We start from the raw sequence: 15307 nt of genomic DNA, 5'->3' as shown, positions 1-15307 counted from the left end.
GACCACCATATTGCCTCCATTGTACATAAAGCTTTCTACATGCCCCACCTTATTAGGAAGGGTATCTCATCTAGGAACAAGGAGGTCATAACATCCATGTATTCTTCCCTTAAAAGACCCATTATTTAGTACAACACCTCTTTCAGCTTGTACCTCACAAAGCACATTGCAGCAGCTGGGGAGACCACAGAGGTTCCTCACCAGGAGAATCCAGGGCCTCAAACACCTACACTACACAGATAGGCTAAAAGCCTTGTCCCTCTACTTAGTCTCATACAGACTCCTTAAAGGTGACCTGTGTCTGGCATACAAAGCAATCTCAGACCCCAACTCCTGTAAAGCCAGCTATGAAGGCAGAAGTGTTGCTGAGACCAAAAACAATCACAAAGCCTTCTATAGCTATATCAAAAACCTCAAAGGCAATATCCAAATTTGCCCTGAGTTATTGCACAATGGCACCTCCTACACTGAGCCAACAGATATAGCCAAAATACCGACCGACAGATTCAGTGCCAACTTTGCCACTCCCCCCTCCAAGGGCACTATCACAATATCAGAAGAAAGCCTGGTACCCAACATTTCTGCGACATAGGTAAAAGCTGCATTGTCCAAAGCCAAGAATACAGCATCCATGGAACCTGATAATATCCCTGGCTGCATCCTACATGAGCTACAAAATGAACTGGTACCACATCTGTGTGCCCTGTTCAATCACAGCCGTACCTCAGTCTATGACCCTAATGAATGGTGCACTGCTACAGTCATCCAGCTTCATAACGGGGGAGCAACTACAAGACCCTGTGAACTATTGCCCCATTAGCCTGACTAGTCTGGTATGCAAAGCTATGGAGCGCATCATCATGGACCTGCTTAACAAAGATATAGGCAATCTCCAAACTCTTGACCCCACACAGTTTGTCTTTGTTAAGGGGAGAGCCTGCCTACTGAACCTGGTTGACTTCTTCGAAGCAGTCACCAAGGCTGTGGATGAGGGTAAGGCAGTGCATACAGCCTACCTCGACCTGGCCAAGGCCTTTGATATTATTCCCCACTAAGATATCATTGATAAACTCACCAAACTAGGCATCAATCCTTACATCACTAGGTGGGTTACAAATTGGCACACAGACAGGACCCAAAGAGTGAAAGTTGTGGATTCTAAGTCAGACTGTCAACCAGTTACAAGTGGAGTCCCACAAGGATTGGTCCTGGGCCCTCTCCTGTTTGGCATCTACTTCTCAGAAGTCCAGGACAACCCAGAAGGACTCTGGCTGACCACGTTTGCTGATGACTGCAAGCTAGGAGTCATTACCAACTCCCCAAGTGATGCAGACATCCAATAAAAGGGCCTCTCTAAGAAAAATGACTGGTGTCAGAGCCATGGCCTGAAGCATAATGCCAAAAAATGCATTATTATCCTCTTTGGAAAAAACTCACTTCCCACGAATTACCACATTGATGGGAGACCAGTGAACAGTGAAGGGGCAATAAGAGATCTGGGCATCCAGGTTGACAGCCACTTCACCTTCAACCACCACATTGCCACTGTGGTCAGAAAGTCCTTCTACGTGGCACATCTTATAACCAAAGGTTTCGCATCCAGGAAGAAAGAGGTCATCATCCCTCTCTACTCATCCCTCATTAGACCAATCATTGAATATAACGCCCTGTTTGGCATGTACCTGACCAAACACCTACAACAGCTGGAGAGGCTACAAAAGTACCTCACAAAAAGGATCCTAGGTCTTAAACACATGTCCTACATGGACAGACTCAAGAAACCTCAGTTGTTCTCAGTCTCTTATCATCTACTTAGAGGTGATCTCTGCTTGACTTACAAAGCCATGTCCGACCCAGCCCTACTTGAAATGCTACAGCTAAAGAAATCCCAATCCCCCCACACCACACACTCCAAAGATCACAACCTCATTACCACAATTAACAGAACATGCTAGAGGGACAGGTTCATCTCCCAAAGACTGCCCATACTCTGGAATAATCTTCCCATTCATGTCAAGCAGAGCACCTTGCTGGGCCTCTTCAAGAGAAATCTTGACGAGTGGATGGGTAACAAAAAATTCACTCCAGGGATCATTCCAATTGCCCTACTGAATAGGGGTACTGTGAACTAACATAGGATGGCATGGTTTGGGCTAAGCTTGTAAAGGCTCAAGGACCATTAGCCTAGTACACACCTATGAACCTATGAACCTTGATGAGACTGATGCATATCCGCAACTCAAGCTGCACTCGAGTAACCCACACATGTGACCTCAGCCTGGCCTGTGACATCAATAGGACTTGTTGGCAGGACAGATTTGTGTCCCACAGACTCCCCCTTCTGTGGAATAGGCTCCCTCTCCACATCAAGCAGATTGCCTCATTAACCCTTTTTAAGTGCAACCTGCATAACTGGATGGGAACAGAAAATACACCCCTGGAATTCCACCTGTTTCCCTGCTGGACAGGGGCATCAGGTGCTGACTTGTCAGAATGTGGGCTAAATTCTTGGCTAGGCTTGTAAGGACCTCAGGGCCAATAACCTAGGAACATCCTATGGTCCTATGATCCTATGAAGAGCAAAATATAGAAGTTAATATCTTATATAAGTCTGTAGCAGTCCGAGATGCTCACAGATGTAGGATGACTACCAAAATGGAGGAAAAAGTGCAGATGCAGAATAACAAAATCTTATTTTTATGTCACATCACTTGTGCTGTATCACTTTTTAGGTCTGTGTTCAATATGTACATGATATACCTATAGTGTTCCTGCCATGAGGTTTTGAACTGAAGACTTGCATGGAAAATTTGCTATGTATATTATGATACTGCATATGTTTATAAGGCTTCCTTTGAAAACTACTATATATATAGATGGCAATACTTCCACTGGAATACTTTTGTGGCTACATATTGTGGACACTGATGCCTATTTTTCCATACATGCATGCTGTCTATAGGGAGGTAATGCTCTTAGCATATAAAGCTGTTTGCTGTCCTGAACTACCCATCACAGTATGACTCATACCCACACTATCCACAAAGAAGTTTCATACATCTGTGACTGTGTAGAAAAAAGGGCAAAATCCCACTCCTCACTGTGTAGCGATCACCCAAAGCCAGCATTCTGTGATGAACCAACAGTTTGATAAAACAAGCTTTGTTCCTAAATGCTGATTGTACCAAAAGTAAGAGCCTATACAAACACACAAACACACCACACATACACACACACACACACACACACACACACACACACACACACACACACACACACACACACACACACACACACACACACACACACACACATATACACACATATATATATATATATATATATATATATATATATATATATATATATATATATATAAACGCAGATATACAGACACACAGACAATATCTATATATATATATAATATATATACACACACACACACACATATACAAATATATATAATTCCCAACTCAAAACAATACATGATATATATCACACACACAAACACACAAGAGTAGTATGTTGTAAGAATTTATGGAATCCCACTCTAAATCTTTTAATGAAATACATTTCTGAACTTGATTTTGGTGAAAATGTTCACAGTTCTGCTGACTTTCAGACATTGGCGGGAGGTTTCCTGAAGTAGGAAGGAATTCCTTATACTTCAAGCCCCAACTATAAAAGGATTCCACTCCTCCAGTTCACCATTTTCAATAACAAAATCACTGTCACTGTGGTTTCCAAATGTGCATTCCCAGTGATTAGTGAAACTGTGGAGTTTATAGATACAATTTAGGGTTTGTCAGAAGTTTGCCTTCTGTGTCAGGAGTGCAAGGGGCTTGTCCCTACTAAAACACTTGCATTTAATTTTATTCAGTTAGTTGAATCCTGACCACTTTAACTCAGCAAACTGAGTCTTCATCAAGTTAAGCATTAGTACATAGGCAAAGTGTCAGGGAAAATACACAGACCTAGAAAAAATATTTTCCCTGAAATATATTCTCATCAACAGTTGGCTTGGTCTATTACCAATTATAAATTAATATCTTCACTCTCTTTCTGTGGGCAAAAGAAAATCTGCTGCCAGCAGTCCTCATTTCCTCTGCCCATGGTCATGCCTACTGTTGATATGTAATACATTCCTCCAATAAGCTGCATACTATATCACATATGCCTTAGCACTTATATACAAATAGCGCATGTGTAAAGACATGCAGTGTTGATTCACTAGAATAAGGATATATACTTCTGCGCTGCTCATCACTCATCTGATTATTTAGTAAAAGCAATAGTGAGCAGAGCAGTGAGTGCATGTGTAATTGTGTGTGTGTGTGTGTGTGTGTGTGTGTGTGTGTGTGTGTGTGTGTGTGTGCGTGTGTGTGTGTGTATGCATGCAAGTGTGTAATTCTGTTAAGTGTAAGAACTTATATGCTGAAACCAATAATACCTTACAGAATGCACAGGCTTGCTATACATGTAGCATGGCCAGAGTACAGCAGATGTCTTGGTAAGCCATGGCAGTGTTTTATTGAAGCAGTGATCCATTCCTATTTCTACATTTACCACTACTTGTGTATATAACATGGATGGTCAGACTGAGTACTGTTGGGATTGAACTTCCATGGACAACATGATGAACCAAGGATGGCAGTAGATCTACTTGGGTACAGCAAACATATCAGTACTAGGGCTGTCATTCTATGAGCATTACAGATGAACAGTGTTTTCACCTGCTATATGAAACAGACAGTGCAAGCTGGGAAAATAACTTATTCTAAGCAGCATTACAGGGCAATGAAAGTAAAAGGCATACACTTGGTAGTCCACCAGAAAAACAATGGGCAGGGAAATAAAACTGGCCAATTTATTCTCCTGTTATTGGGCAGAATGTACTATGCTGGCGTCTTGTGCAATAGTCTTGAGTTTGGTTAGGTCATATCTTTCGTACTGTGCCAGATGTATATTGCACAGTCTCAGTTTTACACAGTAATGTTTTTAATTCTTAATTCTGAACTTCATTTTCTTGGTGTAGCATTTCTAGCTTCTGCATGAAATTTCTTCAGGCATTTCACATCTGCCTGCCTGAATTTTGCCTCTGGCTTTAGTCAGCTGACAGAACAAATATTTCTGTTTGCCTAACTGCTTTTTTTTTTACTGAGTATGTTTTTAATACAGCACAGAGAGAGCTGTTACCGACTTTCAAATGTTCCACTAGAAATGGTGCAAGATGTTACTGATTTAAATGCATTGTGTGTTTTGAAGAAACTAATAGATGAACCACAGTTCTCCACTATCTAAATGAGTGCAAAACCCCAATAATTTGCTTAAAGACTTGCAGAGTCACCACGAAATGCACTTCATTGATGTTACATTACTGTTAACAGAGATCCAAAATTAGATGCAGGTGCCTTAAAATGCAAGTGCCTGAAGGCAGAGTCCCCATAATCAGAAACATCTGGCATGTAGGAAACGCAATCCAAATTGCATATGCAGCAGTATAACATCAGCTTTTAACAAAACACACATCCTTAACCACAGATGGAAGTTTTTTATAATCTTTGTTAGGTTTTATTATTCTTTAAGGTACTTCTGTTAACTATACCTTTGCATGTTAAACAAATACAGTCATCTGAATCTGCCGAACAGGTGTTCTGGCCACAGAGCAAATTATTACTGGACATCTGCCTCTAAGTAGTCTTGCTTTTGACACCTGTTTTAGTATTTTCAATGTATGCTCACTTCTTTGACAGTTTTAATATGAAGTGTTCCCTTCCTTTTACAAAGGAATATGTAGTGATTTTATCTTAAGAAAAATCCATCAGCAACACATCAAAAACATCAACTTGACATTAGCTGTATGCTGTTACCCATCCCTCACATATGGATGCTTGTGTACACCACACACTCACATGCAAACTTACACACACACACACACACACACACACACACACACACACACACACACACACACACACACACACACACACACACACACACACATTCTTTATTTTTTTAACTTTTCTTAATGGGTTTAGTGGACTGGTCATTGCAGACTTTTTCAGTCATGACCTAGGCCCAAAGAGCAAATGTAAAAGCTGTGAAACTGTGCCACTTACAATAGCCTACATTTTTTGTCAAAGCACATTTTCGCTGCTACATGTACATCATTTAAACTCGTAACATTTAAATGCAGAAGGAAAAATACCTATACAGATAAAAAGAAGGGGGAAAACAGAACAAAAAGCATGCAGCATGTTATCCCAGGCTCATCAAACAGAAACCCAGACTGTATTTTATGGAAGCAATATTCTGCTTTCAAGATTAGAATGGCTAGCGATATATTTAGGTATACAACATGTCAGTTTTGTTTGAATGAGTATAAAGAGGAAATGGAGTAAACAACCAGTTTTTGTTTCATTTCCCAGTTTTTAATTGGATGTTATTTTTCAGGTAGTTGCACAATAAACGTACAAGAAAAGAAAGGATTTTGTGTATTCAGAATTTGATTTATTGTTGACTGAACATTCCCTAAAGATTTTGGCATTTTTTTCTTATATAAATTCTTTATTCTATATGTGAATTACAGAGGGGCTGAAAAAATTACTAAGAGCTGTCATAGCACTAGGTTGATATATGTAGTTCTTGACCGAGATGCCTTACTTACAGAGTTGCATGTTCGACCTGTGTCCATGCAGGTTTTCAGTGGAGTAATGGTTTCCTTCTAAGCCTCAAAGACACATAGGCAAGTGAACAGAGGTAACCTTTAGAAATATTGGGACCTGCTAGAGTGAGTCCCAAAATATGGAGACTGAATGGCCAAAAGAACAGCCTTGCATATATTAAGTCTGACATGCCATTTGTCAGAATATTCCCTTTTCTATAAGGTGTGGCAATATTGGAGTTGGTATATATAACTTCAGGGGGCTTGGTCACCTACTAAAGGGGTGCAAGGGGGCCTCACTTCTTCAAAAAGAAGTTTTAAGGAGAAGAGTGATTTTCAAGAATCATCAGGGTCCATTGAGGCTGTGTATTTGGCTTTAGTTAGTGCTGCTAGGACCTGCTCCCTGCTAATAGTAGGGGAGGTTATGCTAATAGATGTTTCATGGAGGGAGGCAGGGGGTGGGGGAGTGAAGTTTGAGCTGAATTTGTCTGCCAGCAGATTCACTATGTTGCTCTGTTAAGTGAAGATGGCACCATTTACCACCAGTGCTGTGTACTGCCTTTGAGCTTACAGACATAGCTGTAGAAGTATATGTGCTTATTTTTAGCATGTGAGGCTATCTTGACCTCATAATTGGCCTTGTTGGACTTAATTATTCCTCTTAGTTTCCTATTTAGTTTAATTAGAGAGTTCTTATCATTATGTGAGGTGCTCTTATTGATTTTAGCCATGACTTTTTTCCTTTTGTTATATACCTTATTAAGGTTTGGAGTCCACCGGTGTGGTTTACTTTTAGAGTTTGTTTTGGGATTACTTCTAGTAGGTGCAGCAGTCTCTATATAGCCATTTACGTGGTTGTATAGGGTCTCTTTGAACAATTCTGCTTATGTTGCTATGAATTCTGGTTTAGGAGGGACACTGAATTTTGACACACTATCACTTAATATGATATAGTTTACTTTGGAATCATTCCTAACTTTTACAGGACTTGCTGGGATTACTGCATTTAATTTTATTTTGAAGGAAACAGCTCTGTGATTTGACCTCACCAGTGAGAACATGACACTTCGGGGGGGTGCAGTGCTCTCCCATATTGATGAGTACCAGGTCCAGTATGTTTGAACCTCGGGTGGGTGTATGCACTATCTAGTCAAGGGTATTTGAGTTAATAAATTACAGGAATCATTGTGCCTGTGAGTTTGAGGCAGTTTATGTTTCCCAGTCTACAGAGGAATAGTTAAAGCCTCCCATGAATAGGGTATTTGGTTTAATTATGAATGACTCCAGTAGGTCTAGGTACAAGCTTTAGGACTCTAGAGACATAGAGTGTAGCCTATAACTTGCTAGACTATGGTATAAGACTTTGTCTATGGTGATTTACATGTGGATAAACTCCAGGCCATCATCCTGGTTAACCAACCTAGAGGTACTGTATACTTGTTAGTAATGTAGATCCAGACTCCTGCACCTTTAGTCCTGTCTGTGCAGCTGATGGTCTAAATGTGTAGAAGACACTTAAGCCTTGCAATTCTGGGGTACTTTCTGAGGATTTAAATTATGTCTCAGTAACAGCACAGATGTCTATATTCTGCAGAATAAGGAGAGCTTGTAAGATATGGAGTATGACAGATTTTATCAGGGGATTTTAAGACTTTATTAGAATGCCATGAATCAGCTTGGCAGATAACACTTCAGGCAGATCGTGCACCATGAAGTAATGAGGCTATTAACATAAAATGTTTTACCGCTTGAAAAAGTTAATTAAGATTGATATTCTCAAATATTGAAGAAAATTATGGTTTACATGTTTTAGATGTTTAGAAGTATTTAAATTGAAAAAAATATGTTTTATTTATATACAGATATACAGATATATATATATATATATATATATATATATATATATAAGGATAATCACAAGGCTTTCTTTAGTTATGTTAGGAACCTGGGTGGGAATTCCCAGATATGCTCAGAATTAGTCCAAAATGACAAAAAATACACCGAACACACAGACATTGCCAATGTCCTAGCTGACAGGTTCAGCGCAAACTTCTACCCCCCTCCCCACCAAAAGGGCAAATATCTATCCCAGCAGAGTGCTGCCCCCCTGACATCTCAGATGCTCAGGTAAGAGCCGCCCTCTCCAAAGCAAAAAACACAGCATCAATGGGACCAGACGGTGTCCCGGGCTGCGTCCTACATGAACTCCAAGAAGAGCTAAACCCAAACATAAAACTACTGTTCAATCTCAGCCTTACTACAGGATATGTACCCAAAGAGTGGCGTACAGCAATAGTGGTCCCTCTCCACAAAGGTGGTGCCTCAGCGGATCCTGGAAACTATCGCCCCATAAGCCTGACTAGCTTGGTCTGCAATGCTATGGAAAGGATCATCATGGACCTCATAAATAAAGATATTGGGGACCTACAGACACTGACTCCTACCCAGTTCGGCTTTTTTAAGGGCAGATCCTGCCTCTTAAACCTGGTCAATTTCTTTGAAACAGTCACCAAGGCCATTGATGAGGGGAAGGTGGACAACACAGCCTACCTGGACCTCGCAAAAGCCTTCGATACAATACCCCACTCAGACATTATAGATAAGCTCACCAGCTTAAATATAAACCCCTATGTCACTAGATGGGTTGCAAACTGGCTCAAGGACAGAACCCACATGGTTAGAATTGCTGGAGCCATGTCAGACTCCAAACCAGTTACAAGTGGCGTTCTACAAGGCTCAATCCTGGGACCTCTCTTGTTCGGTATATATTTATCGGAGGTACAGGCCAACACGGAAGGACTGTGGCTGACCAAGTTCGCAGATGACTGCAAACTGGGCGCCATAATTGACTCTCCAGCCAACACAAGCATCCTCCAAAAGGGCCTCATAGAAACAGACAACTGGTGCCAAAGCCATGGCCTCAAGCTAAATGCCAAAAAGTGTACAGTCATCCCCTTTGGCAAAAACAAAGTGCCCACAAATTACCACATAGGTGGTAATCCATTAAGTACAGAAGAAGTAATTAGGGACCTGGGGACCCAAGTTGATAGCAATCTCTCATTTGACAACCACGTGGCCAAAGTGGTTAGAAAAACATTTTATATAGCCCACCTAATCATAAAGGGATTCACATCTAGATCAGGGGAGGTCATCGTGCCTCTTTAGTCATCCCTCATCAGGCCCATAATTGAGTACAATGCCCCTTTTGGGATGTACCTTATCAGACACCTGCAGCAGCTGGAAGGACCCCAAAAGTACCTCACCAAGAGGATCAAAGGGCTCAAACAGATGCCATATGCTGCCCGGTTAAAGAAACTCCAGCTCTATTCAGTGGCATACCGCCTGCTCAGAGGCGATCTGTGCCTGACGTATAAAGCCATGTCCAACCCGGAATTAATGGACATGCTGCACCTCAGAAAATCCAAATCCCATCGAGCTATACACTCGAGAGGCTTGAACCTCAGCACTGAAATAAATAGGACATGCTGGAGGGACAGATTCATAATCCAGAGGCTCCCTTCACTCTGGAATAAAATCCCAGTCCAGGTTAGGCAGAGTCCCTCATTGACTCTCTTCAAGAGGAATCTTGATGATTGGATGGGAGATCATAGGTTTACCCCGGGTATCACTTCTGTGTCACTGTTAGACAGAGGCACAGTATACTAACCTCGAAAAAGGGCATAGCAAAATTAATTTAAAATGGGTGGCGAAAGCCAAACACACTCTGGCTAGGCTTATAAATGCCCTAGGGCAGATAGCCTAGTATGAACCTATGAACCTATGAACTTATCTTTTAATGTAAAAACAGCAAAAAAGATTGCAACACTACAACACAAAAACTTAAACTACCTGGACAAGACAATTTCAAGTATTAGGGATCTTTAAAATGATCTAAAGCCAAAATTAACAAATAAAACAAAACTAAGCAGTAGCACTCTAAAGCAATTAACTGAAGTGCAAAACACTGCCAAGGATGGAGCAATATTAACTCAGGACCCTTTCAGAGTGTATTGAGGTCAGCAAGCTAATGGAAGCTCAGGAGTAGGAGACAATCTGTAGTAAAGAAGATTTACTCAAAAGCAGTGCTAGTTTGCTGGGTGGACACTTAGTATTATGGATATATGAAAACATGGGAAAAGTTCTTAAATACCTTACATAACCAGCAATGAAAGAGGGGGGGGGACTTTGGAAGCCAGCTTACCATAAGGGGCAGAAGGCAGAGAAACAGCCTTTTAAAACCACAACAGGAAAAAGGTGGAAGGATTGAGAAAAATTCAACCAGCAAGAATCAAACTTACTACAGAGGGATACACTCAAATAAAGCTAATATTGAAGCACTAGTAAACAGAAAGGTACTGGAATGCAACTTTAAACAGGTAAATGATAAGCAGAATAAAGACTCAAGCAGGAAAACTGGAATATAAACAGCTATAAAAGTACTGAAGCACAAATCCTGGAGTAAAATCCATAATACTGCCGCTACTGCAATCACATCACAGACTAAGGTACAAGACTATGTAGGAATTTGCTAATAATGCTTTTTATGAAAAAAATGCTGTAATAAATGACTAAATGATGCTCAAATCTGGCAGTAGTTCACAGTTTTGTCACACCTGTGGAAGAAACTACATAATTAAGGCCCCAAACATGGGTCAAAATACAAACAGCTAGCTTCTTTTATACCAGAAAATCTGCTTAAGGAGAAAGAAGTGCAGTATAATGTATTAACATAGTAAGGGTGTGGTGAAGGGGGCACCTGCCTGGGCACAAGGTATTAGAGAGCGCAATCCTGAACTGCCATTCCAGCATTCTTCTTTCTGTGTGCCGGTAGAGAAAGCAACTTGCCATCTTCTAGGGTAATCTGTAGCAAGCCAATCACTACAGATGTACTAATCAGCTTGTTACAGTTTAAAATGTAACAACTGTTATTTTTTCACTCTTCTGCTGACCAGCAGATAGAAGGAGGGGTGTGTATTTTGCTGGCTTAGAGAAACAATATATCAGAGCAGAGCAATCCTCTTTTTTTTTGGGCTCTTTCAGTGAAGAGCTGTGGCAGGGACGGGGTCTGTGCCTGGGAGGGGGCATGTGATTGGCTTCAGAGTGTTGTAGGCAGACTATGGCAGCAGACCTATTTTTGTTTTTTGTACTTTCAATGCTGTGGAGGGAAGGGATGTAGGCATAAGAGGGAATGAATGGTGAGTGGTTGGGTTTATACTGCCGTAGGTGGTCTATTAGAGCTGATCTTCTTTTTGCTCTATGAATGAAGAGCTGCAGAAGGAGGTGTCATGTGCCTTGAAGGGAACTAGACTGCTGTGAGTTGTCTATTAGAGCTGACCTTTTTTTTTTTTTTTTTTGCTATCAGAAATGTTGGGAGGATCTGTGGATCAGGTACTGTTTGTAGGAAGCCAGGCAGCTCTGCAGATTTATAGAAGTCCTTTTTTGCTCTTCAGTTTGAACATGTGGTGGGCTACTAGTTCAGGAACTGGCATAGGCCACTGATTGAACTGGCTATGCCTCTGGTATAATGTATAAATGATGCTAAAATCCTGCAGTATTACAAAATCTTCCCAGAATTGCAAATTAGTCTGCAAGACTAAGGACTCAGAACAAACTAAAAAATTCAGACATGTAACCTTTTGGATAAAACATGGAAAAAAGCAGAAAAGTACAAAGAAAGTATCACCACATAGGTCCCTATAAGTGAAACTTAAGAATTTGAGTAAAAGCCTTTTTCTTCCCTTTTTAATGAAAGCTTGTTTCTCAGACTTCAGGGCTTTCAACAGCTCTCAGAATCCTGAATAAAAATCCCTAGGCAGGTATAGCTCTGTGCTAAATATTGAAGACTTGATAGAGAAGGATCCAATCAAGTAAAGCCAATATTGCAGGTCTAATCCTATGACTCCAATCTATAGGTTAATGGCACCAGCTAGGTTAGAATTTCATAAACTTTAGCTTAATGTCTCAGCAGGTGCTGGGGCAAACACAAAGAACAGGGTAAAAGCAGTAACAAACAGACTGCAATGCAACTTTAAGCAGTAATAAAATTTCAAAATTAAAGCCCAGGACAGGGTTCAAAAGCTTTGCAGATTCCAGTACTTTATTAGTAATGTGGCATGACACTAAATGTTAATATATGAAAGTATGAATGTGAAAACTAGCTGGTTATAAAGTAATATCTGATGAAGCATCATCCACTGAACGTTTCACAGGATTTTGGAATGAGGCGTATGTCAGGCAGATTAGCAGTAAATTTGGTGTAACAGTTGTACATGCAGGTAGATTTAACAGTGATACGTGATCATACTGCCACAAATAATTTTGGAATTTGTGAGGAATGATCTAAAAGAGCTATAGTTTAATCAGCAAGGAAAGCTGTGATTCTGTGCAGGCTACTCAGCTTACAGTTTATGCTCTTGATAGTGTCTTAAATGTAATTTTTAAAAATAAAGTCATTATCCATTAACAACTCCCAAATATTTCCATCATTCAATCTTCTCTACCAATCTATGTTTCTCTTTACTTGGATATGGTCTGGCTCTGGATGTGTGGTAGGCAAGAAGCCTCTTTGGTAAATATTATAATTTTCCTTGCTAAGTATTAGTTGGTTGTTTGTAACCCCATGGTTTGAAAGAAATGAATCCTAAGTGTTGCTCTTTGATTTGTCAACATACTGACTGAGCTGAATTCATTTTGTACGCTGATGCTTTTTATCGGTATAGATGAAAAAAGCAAAGGCCCATGGTTGACCCTTGAGGTAGCTAAATCACAGAGTTAAGTAATCTGTGGATTACCACAAGATAGTATGCTTTCTTCCAGATAAAAGAATCAGGGCAGGGAATTAGAAGGGCAGGCTATAGTAATATATTGTATTCAGCAAGGTCATGTGCTTTCAAAATGTTTGAGAAGATATCAGTAATCTATTATTCTCTCCATAGGCTTGTAGCAACAACATGTTTGAGTAATCTAATTATAGAAGTGCAAACATCATGATTCAACCTGAAACCACATTGCCCTAGGTGATAGCTTATTACTGTAAATGATAACAATTTTCAACTGAGTATGCACGGCATTTTCAAAAAATTGTGGGAGGAGCTGAGTAGTCATAAGTCAAATATTTTCTACTTTCCTGACATTGTTAACCTTAAGAAATGAGATGCTTTTTGATGGTTGCCAAATCTCTGGCGTAAGACTTTCACTTATTTTTCGGCTGATTAGAATGGTGACAGGAATAGCAATGCAGTCTGTAAAATTTCTTTAGACTTTAGGAGGAAGATTACGAAATGATGAGGAACCATGCTGTTTTATTTTACATAGTAGCTGACATATAATCACAATTCTAAAAGGTTTTAGTGTGAGTATTTGATGCTGACTCTTTGAGTACTGTGGTCATTTTTACAGATATGTCTTTAGCAAGGAAGTCATTTGCAAAGCATTGTTTAAAGGCATTGGCCATTTTATTATAAAATATATCATCTGATGGATTGTCTATGATCACTGTACTTCATCTACGAGTTTATACTTTTCCAAACAAAAGCTTTGCTTGTTGCACTGTTTCATTGCAGCAAGGTGTAGAAATCTTTTTTGGTTTACTTGATAGTCATTGTCATCTATTCTTTCATAAATATTTTGTGTTTAATTTTTACCCCATGCCTATCTACCCTCAAGAATCCCCTTTAATCAGACATTACCTTGTCTGCGGGGAATCATCCAGCCAACATTGACTGTGCTTAGTACATCTTGAAAATGACAGAATTTTCATTTATGGTCTTACCCTGTCCCTGGTGGGGATACAAACCAGAACAGACACCTCTGCCCTTCTGTCCATGCACACATGCTCACCAAAGTCCACTGACAATGGTAACCTTCACCAGCATTTATGACCATGTCCATGTTTTACCTAGGTGTTTGTATCTTGATAAGCCTCTTCTCTCTATTTGAGACCCTCTCATTAGAGCAGTGTCACATGCTATGTGGGAACCAGTGTTTTCCTCAAGATGGGCATGTCTAGTCAAACTCAAGTTGCTTAGGCTGTAGTGAGGGCTTTATCCTTCTGTACCACTAGACTTGCATATTCTCCATGCTTTATTTCCTTCAGACATAGCTGTCCTATCATATACTGAACCAAAGTGGTTTATTGTTTTTAACTCTGATTTGTCATGCAAGTGCACATTAATTAAGTGTATCAAGTAATATTTTGTTAAAAATTATCAAGTGCACTGTGCACTGTTTAAGGAAGTTGGATGTCTTATGAAGCTGCAGTCTATGCCAGTCAGTGTTTGTCATATTTTGTCTATTAGTAAGCCTTTTAAACATTTTGCTTAGGCTAGGTTAGTGGTAGTTATAGAGGACTTATATTACCATATGACATGTGTTTGTAAACAGTTGCTTAGCTGCTGTGACAGTGTACCACAGGTGACAACATTCTGTGCATTCCATTCTAAAATCTGATCACAGCAACTGCTCCATCTCAACCACAAATGATCTTGTAAGCAAGAAGATCAGTTTGATACCAGATGTAATACTACCCTTGTGATCTTACATTCTAGCTTCCTAAAAATTTCAAGCCCTATTCTAGATAAACCTCTGGCATATATTTGTAATCTACTCCTTAACTTTAAAACAGCACCACATGAATTGCACCAT

Source organism: Protopterus annectens, chromosome 3.part0 (assembly GCF_019279795.1).
Source record: "Protopterus annectens isolate FY-2018-M chromosome 3.part0, PAN1.0, whole genome shotgun sequence".
NCBI classification, from domain to species: domain Eukaryota; kingdom Metazoa; phylum Chordata; order Ceratodontiformes; family Protopteridae; genus Protopterus; species Protopterus annectens.
The sequence above is the reverse complement of the archived record's forward strand: the minus strand, read 5'-3'. Positions refer to the sequence as shown.